This window comes from Lygodium microphyllum, chromosome 8, assembly GCF_053477565.2.
Source record: "Lygodium microphyllum isolate KBCC chromosome 8, Lygodium_microphyllum_v1.1.10, whole genome shotgun sequence".
Taxonomy (NCBI): domain Eukaryota; kingdom Viridiplantae; phylum Streptophyta; class Polypodiopsida; order Schizaeales; family Lygodiaceae; genus Lygodium; species Lygodium microphyllum.
In genome coordinates, this window is record NC_141142.1 from 12,122,691 (window position 1) to 12,145,009 (window position 22,319).

Genomic DNA, 22,319 nt, shown 5'->3' on the forward strand with positions numbered 1-22,319 from the left:
ACATTACCGAAGCTAGGGGCCAAGACAATGCCAAGCAAAATACGGTGAGGTTCATGTGATGGGGTCCAAGATAGACACACAAGCATCAAGGCCCACCATATATACATAGAATGAAGAGTCCCCCAAAGCTGGTAGCAGAATTTTGGATCATTGAGGAGGCATTTGTATGTAGTGAGATGGAGGTGGTCCTCTAGGTTGTTTGGGCAGCTTTTGCTAATGATTTTTTGTGTAATACCCTCGTGCAAGCAAAAGGAATTTTGGAACCCATTGTTGTGTCATGCTAGCTCTATGTGGACGTCTTCATCTATAAGGTTTGGGATTTTCTTGTGGTTTTCTATTAGTTTTGGTAGGTTGAGCATGTATCATTGGCATCAGTTAGGCTTTTGTTTAGGGCGTGGTCACATTAATTGGTTCTCTCTCTTCATTTTCTACTTGCAGCAACTTCTAAACCAATTCCTTACTTCCCTCACCAACTTTTCTTTCACATTAGGGATTTGTTTCTTACCTTTTCCTTGAGGAGTAGCTAAGTTCCCTTTGCTAAACGTTGTGATTATCCACATATTTGGGAGGTTTAAATGTATTCTTTGTATACATAGTCAACCTCACATGTCATGTTCCACTAGAAGGCTCTTGTGAGGCGGATATCCTCTCCTATATTCTCATAGTTTAGAAGCACATAGTATGAGATGATTAGGGTCTCAATTTCTATGGTTGTGATTTGACAATTTTACATTTTCCTAGAAGAGAACATGACATGGTCTTCCCCCATGAAGATCTATAGTTGCATCCATTGGTCTAAGCTTTTCTTGACCAATTTTTGTCCAAGCATTGTAGGGTAATTAATATATGGAAAGGCTTATCCACACTTATCAAAGAGCCTTCTAGATCAGGTTTGTGCTGATAATCTTTGTGTCTTTTTGAATTGATTATGTTGTACCACATTCATGAAATACACCATACTTGCAAAGAAATACACCATATTTGCAAGGAAGCCATAGCCAAGGTAGCTAGGCATGAAATAATATTACCATGGAAGGTTGAGAATCATAGATGGATGCTGCAACATGAATACTCACCTTATGTCAAGGTGGAACTTGGTGTGTATCCCATATCTTGGTGGCTAAGAGCATGGACCCTCTTAGTTCGTGGGAAGAAGGATTCTCAAAGCATGTATTGCTTGAAAATGACAAAAAGATCTCTCACATGTTACATCTCCACCTTTTATACTTAACCCTAGCCTACTCTAGACTAAGGTGACTTATGCTTTATTACAAGCCATCCCCTCCTAAAAGAGCTTTGTTCTCAAAGCTGAATTGGGATAAATTACAAAGATGGCTTGAATAATTTAGAATCATGTTATAATAAAGCTCCATGTTGATGAAGATCAAAGAAATTGATGAAGAATGACCATATAAATGGAACATACTATTATAAACTGTCCAAAACAGGATGCAGCACAAAATTGGCTATATCTGAAATTAGAAGTGGCCAATTTTTATGCCCAAGATATAGAAATGTAGAGGATAACATGTAATATCTAACCATGCCTTCAAAATTGAATTTTTATGATGATGAGACAATTTACTTTCTCATAGAAATTTAATATATCAAGCTGTTTACTGTCCTGTTTATGAATTGTCCTCTTACTTAAGCCATGGAAATTGATCCAAATATGATACTTGTTGCCACAAAGACTCTTCAATAGGCAAGCCCTTCCATTTGACAAGGTATTCCACAAGAATACAATTCCTTAGAACCTTCTCCTGCATGCCAATAATCTTCTCAGGCTCACATATGATTAAACCATCATCATCCAAAGGAGGTAGTTCTTTAAGAACTTGGATTTGAGGATCCACATACTTTTTAAGCTGAGACACATGAAAGACATCATAGATTCTTATGTTTTAATGTAAGTCTAGTTGATAAGCAAGATCCCCAACTCGCTTGACAATACAGTAAGTACCATAAAACCTATGAGAAATTTTGTTGTGTCGTCCTTTAAGAGAAGCATAACATGACTTTGAAGCCTTCAAAAATACCCATTCATCTTCCTCAAACTCCACATGTCTTATTTTCTCATCCGCATAGACCTTTATTGTCTCTTGAGCTTTATGAATATTATCCTTGCATTGCTTCATAAGAGTATCCATCTTTTCCAACTCCTCACGGGCTTGTGGATTTACATCTTCATGAAACAATGCAAAGGATACTTATACTTTATAGCCATATAAAGCTTTAAAAGGAGGCATTCTAATGCTCGTATGGTAAGTATTGTTGTAACAAAACTCCACAAGATGGAGCCATTGGTCCCATGCATTTTGTGTCTCATGGCAAAAGTACCTCAAATAAACTTCTAGCCATTTGTTAACTCTTTCGGTTTGTCCATCCATTTGTGGGTGATATATGTGGTACTAGGAGTCAAAAGAGTCCCCATTAAAGAGAAGAAACTCCTCCAAAAGCTGTCCATAAACTTAGTGTCGTGATTGGACACAATCCTCATTAGCATACCATGAAGCCTGAAAATACATTCCATAAATTATTGAGTCAATTCCTTTGATGTAAATTGGGCCTTAGTTAAGATGAAATGGGTCACTTTAGTCAATTGATCAACTACCACATAAATGCTATTCCTTCCATGCTTAGTTGTAGGCAATCCCACAATAAAATTCATACAAATATTAGTCCACTTGTCTTTAGGAATAGGCAGTGGCTGATGTAAGCCATTGGATAGAAGAGATGAGTCTTTATTTTGTTGACATGGAAGACATTGTATCACATAATCCTTGACATCCTACCAAATTTCCTTCTAATAGAAGCTCTAATGGATGTTATTAAATGTTTTAAACAATCCATGATGGCCTGCTAAAGGTAAAAAATGCATCTCATGCAAAATATGGTATTTGAAATAGGATTGTGGTGTCAAGTAAACTCTACCATGATACCATAAAAGGCCATTGTGCCAATTGAAATTGGGATACTCTTCTCCTTTACCTTGTTAAAATTCCTTCATCATCTTTGATGCTTGCTTATCAAGCAAATATTCTTCTACAATGTCATGAATCTAATCCTTATGTACAATTGAAATTGAAGATATAGAACATGTCCACATATGTGATAAAGCATTCACCACAACATTATCTTTTCCAGTCATGTAGGATATTTTAAAATCATAGCTTTGAAGAGTAGCTAGCCACCTTCTTTGTTTAGGGGACAAATTTGGTTGAGAAAGTAAGTATGTCAGTATATCGTGATCGCTCTTCCCCTCGAAATGGTTGCTATATATATAGTGATGCCACTTTTTGATAACATGCAAATTACGAACATCTCTTGTTCATAGACATGTAGTTGATGCTCCTTGTCATCAAGCTTGTGACTTTCATAGGCTATAACTCTATGGTCTTGATACAAAACAACCCCAACTCCTCTTCCACTTAGCATCCACACATATAATGAATTCCTTAGAGAAATCCAAGCATACAAAAATAGGTGCTGAAACTAATAGAGATTTCAGCTCATTGAAGCTCTTGTTGGCTATGGAGTCCCAAAGGAAAGCTTCTTTCTGCAGCTTATTAGTTATAAGAGCCGTCACATGAGCATAAATTTTGATAAATCTCCTATAGAATGAGGAAAATCCAAGGAAACCCCTCAAGAAAGTAGAATTTGTAAAAGTGGGCCAATCTTTGACATATTTCACCTTGTTAGGATCCATACGAATGCCTTACTCTCCCACAATGTGACCCAAATATTCCACTTCATCCTCCATGAAAGAACACTTTCACATTTTGGCAAAGAGTGTGTCTTCTTAATGTGTCAAAGACCTCTCGCACATGCATCAAACGATCATCCTTGGATTTGCTATAAATGTAGATATCATCAAAGTATACAAGGACAATTTTGAACCAGAAAGACTACAATATCTTATTCATGAGTGCTTGAAAAGTAACGACTGTATTTGAAATGTATTTCTTTAACTATGGGGTTTGCTTTCACATGAAATGCATTTCTCTCTTCACTTTCATCTTCATCCGGCTCATCGATGATGACAAAGTTAAGCTTGCTATTTTTGGATTTGCATTTCAGTCTATGGTCTTGTGTCCACTTTTCTCCGCACTTAAAACATAACCCTTTGACCCTCATGTCTATTATTTGATCATTTGAAAGAACCTTGCTGTAAGTTCTGTTTTGAGATCCTTTTGTGTATTTTTAGCCCTCACAAAGCTTTGTTTTGCTTCTGCTATTGGCTTATAACTATTTTCTCCACTTGGTTTTGATCCATAGATTGTTGGATATGCAGGCAACTTTTTGTAATTATTGTTGTAAGTACTAGTTCCCTTGCCTTCTTGCCTATAAATATCCCTTTGCTAGTTGAAATGTGCTCCAACATTTGAAAACTGATTAGGTAATGAATATCTTGCACTTTTTGGCTAAATCCCTATTGAGTTTCTTCTTTATTTTCGCCCATACCTTTCGGCATACAAAATAGCTTCACGAATTGTCTTGGGTTACATTGCACCAACTTCCAAAGAGAGGCTTGAATCTAAACCAAAGATGTATTTTTTTAACTTGGCCAAATCATCAATCCCTTCAATGCACATAGAAAGATTAAGAAACATATTAGAATAATCACGAATGGACATGCCCCTTTGTTGAAGACTATACCATCTTCTTTGCAATCTTTATTTCTCCATTGGAGAGACAAACATTTCCAACATTGTTAAGAACTTCAAATCCTCCCAAGAAGCAAAAGAGTGACCAACTCTTTGCATATATCTCCACCATATATGCACATAGCCTCCAAGATGGAGTGCTGCAAAATAGATCTTGGCTTCATCATGGCAATAAAAAAGTGTGAAGTACATCTCTAATTTGTTTACCCATTCTTCCCACTCCGTTCGAGATGCATTATCTCCCTTGAAGTTGAAAATTGTAATCTTTTCTTTGTACTTTTCATTATAAGTTCACTGGAAATTGTTGGAGTGTTGCCCAATAGATGATTGTCTCCAAGAATCTCTATTCATTGAATCTCTTTCATGGTCAGTCCACTAACGGACAACATCATTCTTTTGGATTAGGATAACCAAATCATGGTGGTAATAATTCTAGACCAAAATTATTTTGTTGGTGATATCATGAAATCTTCTACTCTTATCATGAAAGTCCGATTCTTTTGGCTTGATGGTAGATCGAGAGGGAAAAAATTTGTAGAAGGGGTCACATCTATGAAACTCTTCATTCTCTTCTTCTCTTATGTCCTCTTCTTCATAAGTAGCCTAATGTCTTGGATTGAATTGAGGATTGGCATAATGCTCTGATGACATTGGTGGCTGATAATGAGCACTCCTCAATGTTGATGGCTCTTCTTTCTCAAAGGTTGACGTAATAGGTTGATCAATTCCCTTTCCTTTCACATTGGAGGGATGGGTTGAAGTAGTTTCAATATGAAAAGTGGATACATTTAGTGGGAAAGATGTGGTTTGAGTTTTCAACTTCTTGATAGCTCTTACTACATCTTCAAATCCACACTTCATAAACTTGACCAACTCTGCTAAAGTCCTTCATTCACTTTGTTGGATGTGTTCTCAACATTCCCTAAGGTTATAGATAATTTCTCATAATGATCATGCATCCCAATGTTCAACATACATATCTCTCTTGAAATAATGGGATCTTCAAAAGGTTTATGAGACAAGGAACTTCTATCATTACCCACTCATGCACTATGAGCATTACCAATGCTTACAACATCATCTTGTTGGTTAAGATTGAGGGCTTCATTAGTGTTATTTTGATTAGTGATATATTCTCTGATGTCTTCTTGAACGGTCTCCATGACTTAATATTTTCTTTTGTTTTTGGCCATTATGGATAGGTGCTGTCAAAGATAACTATAGGGAAGAAAACTGTCAATATCTTGCTTAGTATTGCACCAATGCTAATGGTTTATTGATCCAAAGGAAGCTTATATAGTGAGGATACTCTAGATTTAGCAAGATCTCATTTTTCAATAGGGTAAATGGTTGAAATGAACTCAAACATTGCACCCTTGTTAGCCTGTCTAGGTGTAGTCCTAGTAGATTCCTTGTCAAAAAATTTGCTATAACTTTTGCTCTTGGAGTCCAATTACTGAAAATTTTGATTCAAATTAAATTTTGATATCTTCTCTTCAAAAAAAGCTATCAAGCTCCCAAATTGAATCATGATAGAAATTCTTGTAATAGAAACCATAAACTTGACATGTGAATTCCTACAACTTGTAAACACCCTATAGAAGCCTTGTTTCACATTGAAATGGATCCTATAGTACTTATAGACCCTCAAAACAACTAATAGACTTAAGATGGGCTGTAGGGCACCTGAGGTATCTAGGAAACACCTACAACTCATTGGTACTTGTTGGAAAGACTTGTATATATGTTCAAAGATATCACAAACTACCCTGTTTGGTACCACAAGCCTTCAAATCTTCATCCACTCTTTTCCGTGGTCCACTATCTATGGTGAGGGATAAAACCGTAGGACGGGCACCTAAATGGGGTATGAAACTCCAAAAGGTGTGCAAAGCTCCTTCTGGTCCAAGTTGTGTACCCCTATGGAGTCCTAAATAGCAAAGGAGGATCACCTTTCTATTGTCTTGCTATCTCGTTCAACTTTGACCTTTTTCCTCAGTCGAAATACACATGGCAAAGCTAGTATACTAACAATCAAAGGATGATATGCATGGCTGAATCAAAATTTTGCTATTTTATGATATAAGAATTGGAATAAAATAGAGCTAAAAATAAAATAAGTAAGGAATACCTATAGCAATGACTCATGAGCTACTTTACAATTTTATTCCATTTACCACTTGATTTTACTCTCAACCAAATTTCAATTAATCACATCAAGCAATCAAGGTTAGGATTAGGCATAAAGTTTCCAACAAATGGAAGAGATTATTAACAATTGACTTCTGATTTTTATTGAGAAGAATGAAAATAATTAATCATAACATCATTCAACCCTAAGTTGGGTCTATATGCATTCAAATGGTCATTCTTAAATGGGATTACTCTTAATTCTCCCTTTTCAACAATTAGATGGCTTAATAAATTGGATATTAAAGAGATTAATAGTAAAATTTAGAAATACATATTTCATTGTTGGAGTAGATGATTATGGAAGCTCTAATTACTGTTTGATACTTGAAATTCTTGATCTCTCGCTTGATGTAGCCAAGAATATCCTCAAATTGCAATTCCCATGATAAATATGTAACTTATAGACTCCAGTTTCTCCTTCAAGAAAGCTCTAATATCCAAAAGATTGATAGAAGTGATCCTTGTAACCCAAATGTAGTTGGAAATTTGAAATGATGAGCATCCAAAAGGATAGAAACTTTAATCCTTGATAGATAACTCTTCCATTGAAGCACATAAGCTTGCATATGCTGCCCATACACTTGCAATGCCAAGAAGAAGATCTATTCTTGTAATATTGAAGCAAGACTATCAATTCTTGACAAAATCCCGTGCATAGAAGCCTTAGGAGGCATTAAGAACCAAAAGCCCCATGATTCCATCCTTCAAAGTTCAAAAATTTTGAAGAATCAAATGGCTACACTATTTTGACTCAATTCAAGAGAAGAAGTGCTCTAATCTTGCAATAAATCCTCAATGTCGGTTCAATGAGTGCTGAAGAAGCTCAAGGAGGCTTGATAGAATAAAAGCCCTTTGATATTTTGAAGAAATTTCAAAGAAAACTCAATGCTGTCATAAATTTGCCATAGCCAGGTTTGGGAGGTCAAGATTAGAGAATGAAAAATGGAACTGAATATTAGATGGAGCTTGAATGGCCTTTGTGAAAGCTTGGATTAGCCATAGCTAATAGTCATTTTCTTGAAATTTTTCATGGAGAAGGGGGGAGTGTGTTCAACGCAAACAATGCAAACACCTCCTCTTGTACTCGAAAATAAAAAAGTACCTAAGCTACACAAAAAGCTACTCTATATTAAGCTTAATTCTTAGAGAATCATGCTTTGGTGTCTCATTAGGGAATAAAGATCATTGAAGGAAGATAGAAGCAGTAGAAGCCATGGATCTTAGAGAAAAGCTTGAGGAGAGGAGAGATAAAGTCTCCTCAAAAGTAACTCTTCTTTTACCTCATTTAGTCAATGTAGGTTATCCCTTTGTTCAAGAAGACTTCAAAATGACTTTAAAATAGACCATGACTTGCTAAAATGGCCTTGAGCCTGCCATTTCTCCTTCTAGATTTCTTCAAAATCCACCAACTTGGTCCCAACTTGCTAAATAACACTTCCACTAGTCACAATTTACACTATGTAAACCCTGTGACCAAATTTTGGTCTCCCAGTTACTCTATAACCATGCTATGACTAGATTCCCATGAAAATGACTTCTTTATCCTTCATAAAGCCCATGACAATGCCAACACATGAACCATTACCTTCTCTACTACATGAACCATATCCTAAACCAATTTCATCCTCCTATTTTCGAACTCTTTAGGATATATAATCATTGTCAAATCCACATTCCTCTTGTGTGACATCATTGAATCATCTAAATTCTTACACCATTCCCTCTTACTTCTTAATTGACAATGATTTTGATATTTTGTGGCTAATTTGGCTCCGATTTCAATTGATGATGCTTACATTGCATAGAGTGGCATTAGCTAATGGAAGAGAAACTGCATGATTTGTAATCAAATCACACCTAGATGTTAGTACCATTACCACCTAGCCAAAAACCTATTTTTTACAAATATAAACCAAAAGACACTATGGCCTTGCTTGTTGGTGAGAGGCTTCTCACAAGTTCTAGGTCTGGACTTCCAAGAGACCTTCTTGCCAATCGCTCACTTGGCATCCCTTCAAGTTTTGTTGGCTATTGCTATTTTCTTCGATCTCAAATTCCACCACCTTGATGTTCACACTACTTTTCTACATGGCAAGTTGTGTGAAGAGAACTATATGCTATAGCCCCCATATTGTATTTTTCTCAAGAGCATATGTCACATGTTTGTTGGCTTCCTTGCTCTCTCTATGGACTCCAGCAATCACCTGATGGTGGTTCTAATGTTTCAGCAAGTTCATGATCCAAAATGAATATATTTCCCTTAAATCTGAGCCCAAATTTTATATTAAGCATTTCTCCTAGTCCTATCCAATTATTGTCCTTTGATGACATTGCCATCATAAGCTCCACCCACATGCGAGTTTGACAAGTCATACAACAACTATGCGTTGCTTTCAATATCCCTAACCTTGGTTTTTAGTTTTTCAAGATTGTGACCACATTCGAAAACTTTACTTTTGGATTAGTCCAAATTCATACAAGAAATTATACATGCTACTAGCTTCAGTTCTATTCATCTTGCTCCAAATCCTATGCCCACCACATGTAAGCTATCATTGGTTGATTGCCCCCAAAGTATTACTGAAACGTCCTATATGTGCCAATTTCCATATGGCTCATTAATCAACAAGCTCCACTACTTGGTTTCTAGTTCTTGTCTTGATTTATGCTATGCAGTCAACTTCCTTAGAATGTTCATGCATGACCCCAACCCATTGAAAAAGTTTCATTTGTGTCCCCACTATTTAGAATTTGCATCTAATGTTGGTATAACCTATCCTTCCAACCAATCTATGAGTTAACTTACCCTCTTGCTTGCTTAGTTTGACTAGGATTGTGGGGAGTATGGATAATCAAATATTTGCTTCTGGCTTTATTTTCATGCTTATAGGATGTGCAACATGTGGCAATCTTGAAAACAAACCATGATAACCTTGTCATTAGCAGAAGCCAAATATGTGGCTCTTGCAATGTCAGCCAAAGAAGGAAGTTGGATACAAATGGTGATGGATGAGTTCTAGATTATTTCAAGACATGCATTTAAGATCTATTGCAACAATCTCTCATGTATTTACCTTGCAAGTAACCCAAAGCACTTAGAGAAGACACAATATGTCGATTTGAAGTTTCACTTCATAAGGGAAATGATCGAAGAAAAGAAATTGAAGCTAGAGCACACTCCCACACATGAAATGTGTGCTAATTTTTTAATGAAGCCTTTATCAATACAACAACATGACAAATGTTGCATTAATGTCAGATTTCAAAGGACATATTTTAATAGTTGTCCAAATTAAAGGGGTATATTGTAATTAACTAATTTAGGATAAGTTTTAATTATCAAAAGACATAATGATTTGTGAGTCACTTCCTCACTGAAACATCATATCTTGCATATTCACCCATTTGGGTCTTTCATCAATACATGAGTATACAATTTCTAATTGTGAACACTACAATTCATTAACATTGAATAACAGTTGTAAGTTCTTGCATGGAACTAGATAAGATGAGCATTAATGGAAAATTCCAATTGTGAAATGAAGCACATAGTAAATTACTCATTAGTAAGGATAATTATTTGCAATGATGAACTAGTAAGCTTTTGGGATCAGATCTTCAAGGTCATAATGAACGATGGCAGACAGCATGCCGATAGTGGCGTTACCACATAGCCAAATGTTCAGACATTGGTTGACTACATGAGGGTCCAAGAAGACTAGGCGCATGGGTTGGAGAAGACTGTCAAGTTGGCCATGTAGATATCTGTCTTGTATCCAATTTGGTAAAAGATGTAGGATTTGTCTTACCATATATCTCCAAGTTGCAACAATATCCCATATGTGGAAAAGAAGATATGTGTGCATGTAGAATAGAAAAAGGAATGTACATCGGTGAATACTTCTTTCAAAGAGGAGGAAGATGGGTTCTGTGAAGGTACTATTATTATGCGCAATGATGAAGATGAGGAGGGCTCTTCAAAGTCCCCTTTATCTTGTAGTATTTCATGATTTTCAAATATTTCTCTTGTTGATAATGGATTTTGTTGACTTTATTTTCTTTTGAAGAGGGTTTAGATATATCTTATGAGTTTGGTGATAATTTATGTGATGCTAATGGAGTTTTCCATGGTGACTATGGCGATGCTATTAAGTTTGGCCATGTTAAGTTGGTTGTTGAATTAGTTAATGATGTTTGTGTGGCTAATGAAAGCAACATTGAGCAATAATCCAATATACAAGAAGAAGTGACTCCAAGGCCCATGATTATGAGAAAATAAAGATGATATACATTAATATTAAGGTTAAGAACCGAAGAAAGAAAATTACATGGCACATGATGGCTGAATTTTGAGATCTTTTTTATGTGCTTGGGTACACTAGCACTCAATAAATAGTGTGCATGAGTGAGAGTAAGTCAAAGAAAAGGGAGGAGCATGAGAATTGTAGTAAAAGCATGGTTGCATGAAGCAGTCAATGTTCACAAGAGAAGGGCAAGAAGAGTCATGTTCATCATCAAAACTAGTAGGAAATTAGTGGATATAATTGGGAAAAAAAGAGAGCTTGATATATATAGGACTTCCACATGAGAAATAAGCTACAAGCACAATTTTTTAGGGATGACTAGTTGTTTTGAGAGTGGTGCATAGTTATGGGGAGAGGGATTATCTTGAGAGGATGGTGATTATCAAGGTGGCAAGGAAACGTAATCATAGGGTTGAGAAGCTTATGTAGATTTTTAAAAACAATTGCAATCTTGATCATTCTTGGGGGCTATTCTAGCTTAGAACTATTTTGGACCGTGGGATGTAGATGTCATATGTGCTAAGGCTCAACTTAAAGCATGGTCACCTTTATTATTTGGGGGTAGATAATTAGGGGAGTGATTAGATAGGATGGATTCTAGCTTGAGAAGTTAATTTAGAAGAAGAAGAAGTGGGTTTCATCAATTGACCACAATACTCATTTGGGAGCTTGCATGTATTATAAGGAGGGAGGCCTATGTAATTGTTCTAGAAGATAATCCAAACTCGATTGCAGCACACTATGGTTTTTTAGCTAACAACAAGGAAGTATGAGAACATGGCAAACACTCAAAATACCATAGGAGATTAGAGGGGGTGAAAGTGCTAGTTTTTGGAAGCAAGCATGATTTTTAAGGGGGCAAGTGGCTGTAATGCAAAAGGTACAGTGTTGTAGTTCTAGCTAGGTGCCAACCGATTGGCTACAAAGGGATATTCTATTGGGAGAGTCAACTAAAGAAGTTGCATCATCAAGTAGCAACATAGGCTGTATGAAGATAGAGCTTTTGGAATTCCAAGTCAAAAAAATCTTTTTAAATCCCCTCAACAAATGCCTTATGGTTACTTTGAAGTACTAATGGTGGTTAGTGTTGTGATTCATGAGCTCTTCTTAGGGCAATTATACCATTAGTCCACCCATATGATTTCTTAGATGATGTAGATAAAATAAAATCTTCTTGCTATTGATTAGTAACTTAGTATAAGTTGAAGAAGTCTATGCAATATTGTATCCACTTATATAGAGATATGATACAAAAACCTTTGGAGCCTTGATTTATTTCATGATGCATATGGGGTCAATGTATTGTGATGCTACATGGTTCTTCCTAAAAGCATTTGGGGCAAATGCCTTGATAATGCCCTTTGATGTTATTGGATGTTGGAAGGACTTCTAAGGTACATAGTGTTTTTTTAATGCTTTGTGGGACATTGTTGGTACGTGCTTGCTTACATTGAACTTAGGGACTTTGTTTCCTAGAAAATGAAATCTTTGGGATGGTCTTTTGGGCATCTTGAACTAGTGAATTAAGTTGCTTCCTTGGGGGTGGTTCTATGGTGGATCTCTAGGTTGGCTTTATCTTCTTGTAGGTAGTACTAAGATTTCTGAAGGGTTCATAATTTCCATGAGCTGCATTTATTGAGCTATAATAGTGAGCAACATACCCTTATTAGTGCTCCTTGGTTTTCTCTCACTAGGTTGTGCCTAAGGTTTTCCCCTCTTACTGCTTGCAAGAAATGGTAGCATGTTTGAGTTTGAAAGAGAGAGGGCTGAGATGGTATATGAGGGCTAGTTTTAATTGAGAGTACTAGTCATAAGACCAAGGGTGATGGCCACGATCAAATGAGTGTTGTCAAGGCCGAGGCCTTTTCCATGGGTGGAGATGGTGGAGGTTGAGCTCATCTCCTCATCCTCTGTCAAGTGCTCTATCTTCTTCTCTTCCCTCTCTTATGTGCTACTCTTGGATTAACCTCCTTCTCCAAAATACAATAAGGCAACCTTTGAATGGCCCCAAAGGTGAGTTCCAAAAGCCAAATGCAAATCCAAGATAAGCCCCTTGCTTCAAGCTCACAAGCAAGCCCCTTACCTTTCCCATCGGATGTCAACAAAGACAAAAAGTTTAGATCTTTTTATGGGTTTTATCATCTAAGAATCTTTCACAGGGTTGCACTAGTCCCCCGTATTTTAGTTCTAAATCCAAAATTTCGACCAAAATGTCTTATTCCATTTGTCCTAACCTATCTCATGCTTGTTTTAGAGCCACTCCTAATCCTTGTAGGGGTTGAACTCGGGTGCAAGGTTGAAGCTAGTGCATGATATTGTGCACTAGGATGGTGAGTGTGCTAAGATATGCACATGTGCTAGGCTATGTGCATGTACATGAGGGTTAGTGTGTGCAATGTAACAATTACACTAGGTGCAATGTAGCAAGGTAAAGTGCATTGAGTTCATTGTGAGGGGATAGTGTATTGTGTGCATGCACCAGTGCATGTGTGATGTGCGAGTGCAGTATGCACAATACACGTGCATATATGTGTGCATTGGGCAATGTGCATGTGAGTACACTATGCATGAGTACAATGATTAAAAAATTCAAAAATTAAAACACCAACAATTAAAGAAATGAATATTTTGACTTATTTAACGTGTGGCAATTGAATGCATTAACGAGTTCCACCCATTTTCATGTCTCTCTCTCTCTCTCTCTCTCTCTCTCTCTCACATAAAAAATCCAAGGTGTCAAGTGCCCCCTTGTGCATGCACACACACACACACACACACACACACACACACACACACACTCTCTCTCTCTCTCTCTCTCTCTCTCTCTCTCTCTCTCTCTCTCTCTCTCTCTCTCTCTCTCTCTCTCTCTCTGTCTCTGTGAATAGAGTGAGAATAAAAAATCCAAGGTGTCAATTCCCCCCTTGTGTGCGCACGTATGCGTGTACGCACACACACACACACACACACACACACACTCTCTCTCTCTCTCTCTCTCTCTCTCTCTCTCTCTCTCTCTCTCTCTCTCTCTCTCTCTCTCTCTCTCTCTCTCTCTCTCTCTCTCTCTCTCTCTCTGTGCGAACAGAGTGAGAATAAAAAATCCAAGGTGTCAAGTGCCCCCTTGTGCACACACACACACACACACACACACACACACACTCTCTCTCTCTCTCTCTCTCTCTCTCTCTCTCTCTCTCTCTCTCTCTCTCTCAATGTGACTACCTAATGAATCAATTATGACACACATGCAAAACTTAATGTTTGAAAGGTATGGTGCAATAGATTCATATATAGTGTCACATTCACTTCTTCTCTTTGGCTTCTTGCTTACCAACTCCTTCTCTTTTGTGGGAGCTCCTCTTGCTTGGCAACTCTATCCTTTTTTTAAGCAAAGCAATCCCCTTTCCTTGTTGTGGATCAGCCGTGTTCAATGGTGGATGGAGTTGTTGAAGGGGTGGTGGTGATGGAGGAAAAGAGAAGAGATTTATGTGGAGGAGGAAGAAGTGGTAGGGTGGAGGTAGATGGTGGTTGTTTAGGGGGAGAGGTAGTGAGGAAATAGGAGATGGTTGGAGGATATGGGAAAGAAGGTGTGATAGAAGGTGTAGGAAAGGGATATGGGGATATCGAGCGGATGTAATAAAAACAAATTTTGTACCCTTTAGTTTAGGAGAAATAGCTTAATAGGAGCTAGAGTATAAAATGCAAAAGTGTGCTATTGTAATTATATTTTTAGCACATTTGTAAACTTCTCCATTTTCTTAGAGCTTGAGGGTTCTTGCCTTCCCCAACAACATTGAGGGTGAATACTCAATGCCCACCATAGCAAGAGGTGGATTTCTTGCAGCATCCTCTCACCCATGATTATTATTGTACTTTTGATTCAATTTAGTTATGGCTTCATTTTGTTGCAGATTTAATACATTTTTAGCTATGGCATGGCTATGGTTAGTTGATTCAATTATTGTTTCTTGATTTTCTTATCATTTTAATTCAATCTAGGTAAGTTCAATTCAATGGTATCAAAGCATTGAATTTGATTCTTGGTAATGTCATTTTTAATCCTAAATCTGGTTACCAACACCATCCAAGGTAACTAGAGTTCAAGATTTGGTTATAGGACTTGATATAGTAAAAATTGTGATTAGTTAGGGTTTCTTGAAATTAGTCTTTACTAATTTTGAAGTCCTTGGAGAGGATCTAAGGAAGAAGTGGCATGATCTTGGATATTGTGGCAGCTTATGGAAAAGAATTGGGCTATTTTGAAGGTTCTAAGTCTAATCGAGGTCAATAGAGTTTAGAAAAAGCTTGAACAAGGATTACTTTTGTTAAAAAGGGTTTCTCTTTCCTCTTGCAACTTGCTCTCTCAAGTTTCCATGGATGAATCTTGATCATATCTTCCTAACTTTCGATGAATCTAACCAAGCACCTTTTTTAATGGAAGATGCCACATGCACGTTGCCATTCAATGCATTTTGTGCCAGTTTTCCTGCTCAACAGAGATCATGTTTGTTGTAGATTGAGTTGTTGATGCTAATGCTCTACTTAATGTCCCCCTGGTGAAGCTTTGTGACTTTTTTTGTACATAAGAGTGGCTGTATCCTATAGAGGAAACTTGATTCTTAGCATTTAAGCGGAACATGGTTGGATAGCAAGCCATTTATCCATAAAACCTTGCAACAAACTTGAATGAGCCTCTATTCTAGCTCTTTACTCTCTCTTCTTTGAAGCATTAGCCATGATTTCACCGTTGTTAGATATTCTTGAAACTCCAAACCCTAGCCATGGCAATTTGAGGATAGCAAAGAAATTTTGACAATTCCTTGAATATTTGAGAGAGCTTTTGTACTCCTTGACTTCAAGAAGATGGTTGGATAGTTATGGATATTTGAAATCTCTTGGATTCTTATTTCTAATCAAGAATTGAAGTATCTCTTAAAGTTTGGGATTGATCTTTAGACTTAATTGAAGGCTAAGTTCAAATTTATAGGGATTTGATTACTCTTTAGTCATTGCAAGGAAACAATGGTTCAAGATTAGCATTCTTGAAACTATTTAAAGACTTCAAGTGGATTTATATTCAATGAAAGGCTTATATGCAGTTTCCATCAATTGTTGTGAAGGCATTTGGTCCACTTGAACATGGTACAACAATCTCAAGCATTAAATAAGGTATCATCTTCTCTTTTCTAATCTTTCAAATTTCAATCATCAAATCATAGCCAATTGCTGAAGGAGAGGCTGAATTGGGTATATCCTCTTTGTTTGATTGAAAATCTCAATGTACTTCTATTGAAATTTAGTGCCCATTTAGTGTTGATTGAATCTCTATCATGGTATGATTGATAAATCAGCCCTTCAACTTGATTTTCATCATTGATATCCTTCATGATTAAAATATGCATGATTCTATATTGCAATTTAAAAATTTCACTAAATAATTACTTATGTGATTGCCTAATATCTGAATATTGATTTCTTGTGATCATATACATTGAGATACCTAAGAAAATTATAAAAGGCGAGTTTAGTAATTTAGTGAGTCACTAATTACTAAATGTAAATATTTCTTAACCATTTTCAATTCATTCAACTTTCAAATTTTTGCATATCATTGAATGCCCAAAGCTTTATTTCAGCCATGCAAAGTGTCTTTGTTTTCTAGAACAGTAGCTTTGCTATGTATATATACTAACCGAGAAAAAATGTCAAAGCTAGACGAGATAAGAAGACAAAAGAGAGATGACCCTCCTTTTCTATTTAGGATTCAGTAAGGATGCACAACTTGGCCTAAAAGAAACTCTGCATACCTTTCAGAGTTTCAAAGCCCATTTAGATACCCTATTCATCATTTTATCCCTCACCACAAGTGGCAGACTATAGAAGACCACTTAGGATAGAGTGAAAGAGGATTGAAGATCATTTGAAAATAGGGCACTAAAATAGTAAAATAGGGTACTGAACACCAAAGAATTGCAAGCAAATTACAAGTATACATATCATATATATATGTGGCCATATGGTACTTGAAGGGTACACAAATTGGATTTCATTTGCCACAGGTGTATGATGCATACCCATGATTAAGCTTGACAAAATAGGGCAATTATAGGTTCAAACAAGTTGTTGTCATAATTGACAATTACAAAAAAGTGAATTTAAAATTAAATATTTTGATTTCAACATAAAACCTTTGTACTCCACTTGTATAGGAAAAGTCGATCCTAATTAAAAAATTTGGTAACGGGAATTATGGAGCAAAAGTTATGGCCATTTTTTCTAACTAGTGGTCACTGTAAACAGCTTTTCAGAGCTACGAAGGGTATACTATTTTGATCTGGGACTACCTCTTATCTAATTGCAACTTGTGATTTCAATAAATCTATCCTACCTACACATTTTAAGCTTTATTTTGAGCCTATAAACATAAGGATCAAAGGTGTAGAACTCTAGATACAGTCCATTTACTAACAAATAGTCTTCTTTTATTGTACCTCTTCTAATGGCGAGAAATAAGAAGAAAAAGTAAGTGTTTGAAACTATAAATAAATACTTGGCTAAGCATCAAGTAGAGATTGATTCATCTATAAGGGCAAATCATGGACAAAATGATAGGGATAAAGGTAACATAAATGAAGAATCACAATGGCTAAGAGATCCTATTGATGTGGGACATATATTTGAAGTGAACATGTCACATGATTTAAAAGAGTTGCAACAACCTTCTCATAAGATTGAATGCATGAATGAAGCTTCCAACAACTTTCCCATAGGATTGAATGTATGAATGAAGGCATCATTCAATTCAACTAAATGGTTGATGATAAGTTTAGACAAATGGTCAATCATTTTTGAGAAGTTTGGGTAGCATTATCAATTGTTGGACACTAATTTTGATCAAATGATCACCATTCTCAACAACTTGGGCAATAAGTGGCAAAGCAATTAATCTTTTAATGATAATGGGACATCACTTCCAAACAATAATGTGAAGTCAAGGGCAACCAATTTGTTTATACACTCAACCTATGAACATGGTGGTTCTTCAAGAGTTAAGGAAGCAATCTAGCCTCATTCTAACTCATGGAATAGGGAAAGACCAAATTTTAACTCTTCAAAGGATCATGGACAGCTTGAGAAAGCTCAGCATGCTGATAAAGAAGAAGACATTCATGGGTTTTGACTCTTTCTATAAATAATTTTATCTACAAAACTCTGAAATGCCTAATGCAAGAAATGGAAAAAATCAATACCTTCATGGAGACTCAAGAAGGGAGAACAAGAAGGAAGAGAGAAATCAATGTAATGTCTTGTATTTTCACTCAATGTAATGTCTTGTATTTTCACACTTCTCCTCTCAAAGATGGAAAAACATTAGCAATATTTTGCATCTAAAGTGCATGATCCATGTCTATGTAAACTTTTAGAAGAGTTTAAATGCATATTTCAACCTCTTACATCATTATCTCCCAAGAACAAAGTAGACCATCCTATTGATTTGGCACCTCACACTAAACCTATCAACAAACAAACCTCCTTATAGATTGTCAAAGTATGACACAAAAGAAGTGGTGAAATTGATTAAAGACTTGCTAGAAATGGGATCTATTCAGTCGAGTCAATTATATTTTTCTTCTCCCATACTACTTGTTAAGAAGAAAGATGGATCCTACATGATATGCATTGATTATAGATATCTCAACAAGAGCACTATAAAGAATAGGTACCCAACATCCCCCCCCCCCCCACAACAATGATTTGTTAGATGAAATCAAGGATGTAAAGGTGTTTACCAAGATCAACTTGAGGTTAAGTTACCACCAAATCAGGATGAAGGAAGGTGATGAGTACAAGATGGATTTTAGAATAGAAAAGGGTCTCTATCACTTCTTGGTTATGCCATTTGGGCTTTCCAATGCACATACTACTTTCCAAGCTCTTATGAACAAAGGTTTTACATGCATTATTGTATAGATTTGTCTTGTATTCTTTAATGATATCCTCATATACAATAGAAATAGAAAGGATCATTTACAACATATTCGTGAAGTCTTTCTCACATTGAGACAATATAAAATTTTTGCAAAGAAAAGTAAGTATACTTTTATGGCCAGTGAGGTAGAATATTTGGGTTATATTGTGGGTGAGAAAGGGATCAAGGTGGATCCTAAGAACGTATAATGCATTAAAGATTAGCTCATACCACAAAATTCTATTTTATTGAGAGGGTTTCTAAGACCGTTCTCTTTCTATCGGAGATTCATCAAGAATTATATCCATGTAGTTGCTCCTCTCACTAATAGATTGAAGAAAGAAGCCTTTTGTTAGGATTCCATAACTATAAAGTGCTTTGATGAGCTGAAAAGTCTTCTTATTTCAGCATCTATTTTAGCATGCATGGACTTTTCCAAAGGTTTTACCATCGATGTTAACACTAGTGGTCATGGTATTGAGACTTTTCTATGCTAAGAACATGGTATTATTGCCTATGAAAGCAAGAAATCGAAACTTCATATCTATGATCAAGAAATATTAGCCATACTTCATGCCATTAAGAAGTGGTATCACTAAATTTATGGTAGCCATTTCAAAGTCGAGAGTGATCACCAAGTGCTAAAGTATTTTCTTTCACAACCTGGTTCTCTTAAGCAAAGAAGATAGTTAGCTACATAATATGGCTATGACTTTGAGATATCTTATATGACATGCAAGAATAATATAGTGGAAGTTGTATTATCTAGGATATGGGCATGTTCCATTTCTACTATTTTTACTCTTTACAAAGATTGGATCCAAGACACATATGAAGAATATTTATTAGATAAGCTCACAACCAATATAATGAAAAATTTATAGCAAGGCATCAAACCAAATTTTCAAATTTCATGGTAGAGTGGACTTCTTTCATTCAAAGGCAGATTATATTTGACTTCTCAAACATCTTTTAAGAAAATGATCTCACAGGAGATGCATTCTTCTTCATTAATAGGGCATATTGATTTGTTTAAAACCTTTGGTAAGATCTATAAAAATTTTTATTGAAAAAGACTTTGGAAATATGTCAAAGAATATGTGATGTAATATTTATCATACTAAATAGAATAATGATTCCAATTTGTTGCCTAGTGGTCTAGTTCAACCATTACCCATTCCACATGGTAAATGGACTGATATAAACATGGTATTTATTATAGAATTACCTATCACTAAGTAGGGTTAGAATAGTATTTTTGTTATGGTTGATCATCTTATCAAATTAGTCCATTTTATATCCACCAAAGTTCAATATTCAACTAAACAAGTGGCAGATCAATTCATGGAAGGATTTTTCAGACTTCATAGTTTATTTATGAAAAATTTATAGCAAGGCTATGATTTCAAATTTCCCAAATTCATGGTAGAATGGACTTCTTCAATTCAAAGGCATAGTATATTTGACTTCTTAGACAGCTTTTAAGAAAATGATCTTACAAGAGATGCATTCTTCTTCGTTAATAGGGCATATTGATTTGTTTAAAACCTTTGATAAGATCTATTAATGCTTTTATTGAAAAAGACATTGGAAATATGTCAAAGAATATGTGATGCAGTGTTTATCGTACTAAATAGAATAAAGATTCTAATTTGTTGCCTAGTGGTCTAGTTCAACCATTACCCATTCCACATGGTAAATTATAAGCATGGTATTTATTATAGGATTACTTACCACTGAGTAGGGTTGGAATAGTATTTTTATTGTGGTTGATCATCTTACCAAATTACTTCATTTTATATCCACCAAAGTTCAGTATTCAACTAAACAAGTGGTAGATCAATTCATGGAAGGAGTTTTCAGACTTCATAATTTTTGGAAAAGTCTTTTCACTTTCATATGGGAACAAAATTAAATCCAAGTACATCTTATAACCAAGTTAAAAATGGCCAAACTAAAAGAGTCAACAAGTCATTGGAAGTCTATTTGAGATACTTTTGTCATAATATTCAAAATGCATGGGATCATTGGATTCAACTTGTGCAGTTTTGTTACAACAACATATACCATATGAGTATATGCATATCACCATTTAAAGCTCTGTATAGCTAGAAGGTTTGAGTAGTATCAACATTATTTAATGATGAAGAAAATCCCCTTGCTAAGAAGAACTAGAAAAGATAGAGGTCTTAATGAAGCAATGCAAGGAAAATATTAGAAAGCCACAATAGACTAAAAAATCTTATGCTAATGACAAGTGAAAGCATGCAGATTTTGAAGAGGGAGAATGGGTATTCTTGAAAGTACCTAAGTCTCATTATGCTTGTGTTAAAGGTGGACATAATAAGCTTACTCATTGCTAATACGGTCCATATCAAATTTTTAAAAAAGTTGGAGATTTTACCAAAGTTTTTCATGTTTCTTAGCTCGAAAGGTATATTGGCCCTGATATTGAATTCAAGTTCTTAAAGAGCTATCTCCCCTTGATGAGGATGGGTTAATCATCTATGAATCCGAGAGGATTGTTGGCAACTGAGAGAAGGTTCTAAGAAACCATATTATCATTGAGAATCTTATTAAATGGAAAGGTTTGCTTATGGAAGAATATTCTTAGCAGCATGTTTCATATTCAAAACAATTTTCATGGCTTCTCTAAGAGGATACTAGCTCGCTAATAAATAGTGAACAACTTGCTGTATACATTTTTTGCATTAAAAATAATTGGCCTATTGCTAATGTCAAAATTGTATCTTGAAGACATGGGTGGTTACCTACTAAAGTATACTTCATTTTTATACCTCATACACACTGATCTGACATGTCTGTCCAAGGTTCTGTCCAAAGTTATGGGCCATTTTCTGCAGCTACCCTATTTAGGGTAGAATTTCAAAAATTCACTATTTAACTCTTGATGATGCTTCTACAAGGCTACTTTAAGATTTGGATTTTCTCTATTCATTTCTACATTCATTTTCATTTTCCATCTTCAAGTTTTGAGAACAAAACTTTTGGGTAGGGATGAATTGTAATAATTTTGTTAAATACCCTTTAGTTGAGGAAAATTAGCTTAAATGGGGTTGGAGTATAAAACACAAGAGTGCACCATTGTAATCATCTTTTAGCCCATTTGTAAACTTCTCCATTTTCTTGGAGCTTCAGAGTTCTTGCCTTCTTCACCAACATTGAGGG